This window comes from Notolabrus celidotus, chromosome 5 (genome assembly GCF_009762535.1).
Source record: "Notolabrus celidotus isolate fNotCel1 chromosome 5, fNotCel1.pri, whole genome shotgun sequence".
NCBI classification, from domain to species: domain Eukaryota; kingdom Metazoa; phylum Chordata; class Actinopteri; order Labriformes; family Labridae; genus Notolabrus; species Notolabrus celidotus.
The window spans coordinates 5474170-5480169 of NC_048276.1; the positions used below are offsets into that span (position 1 = coordinate 5474170).

The following is a 6000-nucleotide window of genomic DNA, read 5'->3' on the forward strand; positions in this document are numbered from 1 at the left end:
AAGAAACCACAAATACAACACAGGCGAACAGCACTGCCACCCGTGAGTCAGGTGTGCTGTATACGGTCAGGGAGGAGAGTGTGTTTATGTGTGTGTCTGTGTGTGTGTCTGTGTGTGTTAACATGTGTTACTGTGCGTCTGTGTTTGTGTTTGCCGCTCTAATTGAGCAGCAGTTGTGTGTAATGGCTGTGATATTTATCGGGGCAGCGAGGTCAGGTATGATAACGATCTGGGTTGCCAGGTTTGGTCTGTGGATTACAGGACATGGTCTTATCTCGAGGGCCTCCCCAGCACTTATTATGAAGCCTGTAATGAGTGACAATAACCACTTAATGGACGTGAAGGGGGGGGGGGCTGTTTTCTGGTTCATTCCCACAGTACAGGAACTCTATTATTTATTATTGTTCAGCAGCCTCTCAGATGTTCTGGAGGTCTGAGGGGGTCTGGGGTTCAAATCTGTATCAAAGAATTATTCTTTATTTATAATGCGCCAAATCCCAACAAATGTTATCTGAAGACTCTTTCCAAACAGAGCAGGTCTGGACCGTACTCTATGTTCTATTATTAACAAAGACCCAACATCAAGACAGGATAAGATCCAGTCCCATCTTACAGACAGGACTCAGTCTGATCTCATCTTAATCCACCATGAGCAGAGCACTTTGCAGCATTTAGCAAGTTACAGTGGCAAGGACAAACTTCCTTTAACAGGCAGAAACCTCCAGCAGGACCAGACTCATGTTAGACACACATCTGCTGAGACCGGGTGGGTGTTGGTTGTTTGAGGAATAGAGAATTTCACTGATGTTAGATACACTCAAAAAATCCATGCAATCTAAGTTAAGTCCAGCTTTGAACAAACTGGACATTTGACAGTTTTGACAGTTTCAGGATGTAATATTTTCTTGCAATAGCAGCCAAGCTAGGTGGTGCACACTGACCATCACAAACATATATCTAGGGCATGTTTTTTTGTAACCTCACACTCTCAATAGGTGGAACAGATGATCAACGTTATGACCTGCAGCTCTTCCCAAAGCAGCTTGATCATAGACTGTATAATAAATGGACGTAGTATCCGTGACATCATCCATCTGTTTTGAAGCCTATTGTTGGTGGGTGCCATATTGGAAATGCTGAGCTCAACCTAATCTCGGTCGAGCTAGTGTGAGGTAAAGAGGTGGCCTTTAACCTTTTCGCCAACAGCTACAGGGTGCCCGGCTGTCAATCAAGTCAGCCATGCCCTTATTTGGGCAAAACTCATAAGTTTAATTTCTTCAAGAATACCAAGTTATAAAAAATGTCACCCCCGTACAGTGTGTGTCGAGAGAGAAATTAGCTATTCAGACCTAAACTGTTTTTGAACCAGGCTGTAAACATGTTTATTTCTGCTGTAAAGATCGTCTTCTTTGAATGGGTGTGTATGTGGTTTCCTGTGTTTCTGTAGCCAGCCTCTAGTGGACGCTCGATGAACTGCAGTTTTTAGCACTTCCACATTGGCTTCATATCTTCATCCTCATATCTTTTTTTTTATTAATTTTGCAGACAGTACAAAGATATGTCATATAGGAGTCAAGATAGGACATATTATCTGCATGGGATAGAACAAAAAAATCCCAAATTACACAGGAGGGACAAATAAGGCAATAGAAAATAAATCCCCGTTACCCTGCCAACCCTCACCCTCCCAACTTCCTAAGGTAGTTGTCCATTAATGACCGTCCTATTACACATACTAAGAAACAATACAAGTAGACACAGAACAGACATAAGTATAAGTACACACAGTTCGGCTTCATATCTTAAGACCGGAGGTTGCTGCTTGAGCTCGACTGAGGTAAATCATTTCATCCCTCAAACAGAAGTAAGTTGTCCACTTTTTGAAGACTACTTTCAGGAATCAGGGCGTTTTTAAAATGACATCATGGACACGTCATTTTTGGACTCTTCATGTTGTTGATGATTATAAAATGTTCTTTAAAAATGTGAATGCTCCAGTTTTAAGAACACAGTTTACCGACCTTATGAAACAAAAGTGAGAGTGAAGATGTTCCAAGATTTGTAGTCATAGCTGAGACTCAGAATGACCTGATGCACTTTTTCATGCATAGATGAACTATGATTCATAAAATAAACCTGTCACCGACTGACAGTCTTAATCCTTTGACCTGTTCTTCTCCCAGTTTACAGCTAAGTGCAAACATACCACATCCAGACAGACACAGAAACTTGAATACATGGCTCTAATGGTTTCCATAAAGAGTTCATCAGTCTGAGGCCTGCAGGGAGTGATTGAAAGTCATACTGTTGAACTTGGAGAGCGGCTCCAGGCTAAGACCAGGTCCAGAGCAAAGCTCAGGGGCAGCTGCAGCCACTCATTTGTGGCCACCCAGGACAAGCCGGCTCAAAATGTGTGTGTGTGTGTGAGAGAGTCTGAGTGTGTGTACGTGTTGCTGAATGAGAGGGCAGGACAGCTGCAGAGGTCTATTCATAGTGCATCAAGACTGATGTCTCTCTCCTGCTCTGAAAACGCGCCACATCCCTCCATCATTCTGACTTAAATATGTCGGCGCTCACATCATCGTTCTACATCTTCTGAAAACTCAGCAACAATCCTGTCGTCAGAGAGGACTCAACACGTCCTATAAAAGAGGAACAGAGTCAGAATTCAGTCATAACTGCAATTATGTTTCATACAGTAATAAGTTAGAGAAGTTAATTTATCTTGATTACTAGTGAGGATGATAGCTGGTGGTTATGCCAAATAGAATCCTGACAGGGTGAGACAAGACCTCAACATGAAGCAGCCAGTTTCCACTGGTGGTTGTGCTTCCATGGCAAAGGTAATCTATCATCCAAATAATGGATCAAATGACTGTTAAACTTATATCATTCACATTAAAGTCCAGCAGCCTACTTTCCTGCTTTGAATCACATTAAACTTTTCATTCACGTTAAAGTCAAAAGACCAGCGCCGCCTGTTCGATTCAGATCCAATGACAATAACAATATGATCACCTTTATTTATAAAGCACTTTTCAAAACAGGGTTACAAAGTGCTTTACAAATAAGAGAGAAACTAAAGACAATTAAAAAAAAGTGAAGAAGACAAATAAAACAATGTTGAAAAAATTAAAACAACAAAAGATAAAAGATTAAAACAATCAGCAATATAAAATATGAAAATACAAAATTTTAAAATACAAGAATATAAAAATTAAAACATATTAAAATATAAAAAAGATGAAAATATAAAATAGAATTATAGAATCCTTCCAGTGGTACTGCCTGAATCAGAATAAAAACCTCTTGATCAAAACACGCTCAGGTGACATCTCCTGTATCCCTGTGTGTCAGTTTCCTGGCAGTCTAAGGCTGTTTCCGAAACGGCCTGCTACATACTACTTACTAATGTAGTAGGCAGTAGGTATTGCCTACTACATACTGCATTTGAATTTAGTATGTAGTATGACTGTTCTGTTCGATCTGTCATGCAGCATGCTGAGCCAGACTTCGCTGGATTTCCGGTTTCGGAAAGCGGAAGTAAACAACGGCGAAGCCGATAAATAAAAAGCTTATTTAGCATCCACTTATGATTTAAAAAGTTAGGAAGTGGTTTATATGTAATTTGATAACTTTCACAGCACCCAAAAACAGATTTCCTCCCGTCAAAAAATGAGGAAAAAGAAAAAGCACAACGAGCGCTGTGCATTATGGGAAACAGTACGCGAGGCAGACTGGTCTGATGCATACTGAGATATTTCCCCAAATCAGTAGACATCCGGGGAGTTTTGGCTTACTGCAGATTTTGCTCTTGTTCACATACTACTTACTACATACTGAATTTTGGACATATCAGTACGTACTGCTAGTATAGTAGGCGATTTCGGAAACAGTCTAAGCCTTTCCTTTAGCAGCATAACTAAGAGCTGGTCCAAGCCTGAGCCAGCTCTAACTATATGCTTCATTATGAAAGAAAGTTTGAAGCCTACTCTTAAAAGTAGAGAGGGTGTCTGTTCCTGGACCCTGACTGGTAGATGATTCCAAAGGAGAGGTGTCTGATAGCTGAAGGCTCTACCTCCCATACTATTTTTAGAGACTTCATACAATGAGCAGGCCTGCATGTTGGAAGCGTAGTGTTCTAGAGGGGTAATAGGGCACTATGAGCTCTTTAAGATACGAGGGTGTCTGACCATTAAGAGCTTGTAGGTCAGAAGAAGGAGCAAGCTAACACAGGAGAGATGTGCCCTCTCTTCCTAGTTCTAGTCAGTACTTGAGCTGCAGCGTTTTGGACAGTTTTAGAGATTTATTAGGTCAGCCTGATATAAGGGAATTAAAATAATCTAACCTGCAGCTAACAAATGCATGCTAGTTTTTCTGCATTGAATTAGACAGAATGTGTCTCATTTTTAAATACTGCATAAGTGAGAAAAGGCTGACCTTGAAATTTGCTGAATAAACAACAGTAAGCAACTGTAAAAAAAAATACATTATACTCCTCTGATACAACTCAAACAAAGCTAAAATTAAAGATCTACCAGTCCTTGTGATTTAACCGTCAGCCTTACACAGAAGTTGAGACTGACATCTCACCAGCAGGACAGGTTGACACCAAACTTAGGAAAGTACTTTTCCATCTGTCGTCCCCTGTTGCAATTTGATGGCCCTCCGGGGAAATTTGCCCTTGAATACTGAAAAGGGAGCAGCTTCCCAGCATCGCGTCCCACCATTAGAGGGGATATTGCAAAACAGGGCCTGCTTCCATTGTACTGGTTACTACTGGTTGCATCAGGAAACACACAACATGTAATTAAGTGATGCTCGCCCTTGTCTCTATCTATCTATCTATCTATCTATCTATCTATCTATCTATCTATCTATCTATCTATCTATCTATCTATCTATCTTTCTTTCTTTCTTTCTTTCTTTCTTTCTTTCTTTCTTTCTTTCAATCCATCCATCCATCCATCTACTGTCAGTTGTTTTTCACAAGGTCCACAACCGCTAACACACTCATTAGCTCCCTCACAAAAAACACACACACACGCACAAACACAAACAAACAAGCCACAACTTGCCCAGCAGACACACATTTACCCATGATGCCTCAGGGGACAGCCAGAAGGTAGCCTGAGGGAAGAAAAACAGAGAGAGAAAGAGACAGAGGGAAGAAAGAAAAGTGCAAACATTTGAGGTCACACTGCAGCTAGCTTGATTTAGCTAGCTTTCGTAACGGGAGTCATTAATATAACACTCCTCACTTTGTGTAGTCGTGTGTATTATTTTTTTATTGTGTGTGTGTGTGTGTATGTTGAAGTACTTACAGCATCTTAGCTAATGACTCTGACAGACATCACCTTGTTCGTTGAAGCTGCATTCTTCCATATTTGGGCATGGTTCCAATTTCCTGTCATGAATATGTATGTGAGTGGATGGAAACTCGCAGAGAGGCAGACCGCGGAAAGCTCCCGATGCACACACACCTCAATACCACAGAGTGTTTAAAGATGTGAATCCACACTGAGTTAAAGCTGGACAAACAGAACATGGAGACTTAAGCACTGTTTAATGAACTTAACAAATCTCTCATGCATGCTTTGCCTTAAGTACTCTATGCTAGCACTTTAGCATTGTGGTAAATACTGAATGTTGAGTGACTGTAGTGACTTATGAGCTCTGAGTAATGACACTGTTCATAACCATAGAGGTAGCTAGGGTTGCCAACTGTCCCGTATTAGCCGGGACATCCTGTATATTGGGCTAAATCGGTTTGTTTCATACAGGACCTCAATTGTCCCGTATATTGACTATTATGTCTTGTAAATACAGCAGACTGCACTCTACAGATCAAAGATCAGATAAAACAGCAGTGGCAGATCATGTGCCAATCACACCGCCTGTCATCCAGTCACAGCCCCCTCACACGTATCAGTTAAAGTCCTGCAAAAAAGTGTTGAGAGGATTTTCTCTCTGATGGCCATTAAATGGTCAGACTCAAGA

General features: G+C 41.0%; 1 long non-coding RNA gene across 1 annotated transcript; it reads right to left on the reverse strand.

Moving 5' to 3' along the window:
* Window positions 1–1605: 1605 nt before the first annotated feature.
* Window positions 1606–5383, reverse strand: LOC117813252. The gene is made up of 3 exons (XR_004631374.1): window positions 5325–5383; window positions 5098–5130; window positions 1606–2642 (listed from the first exon to the last, which is right to left on the reverse strand). It is a non-coding gene; the product is annotated as an uncharacterized LOC117813252 (long non-coding RNA).
* Between the last annotated feature and the right edge of the window lie 617 nt (window positions 5384–6000).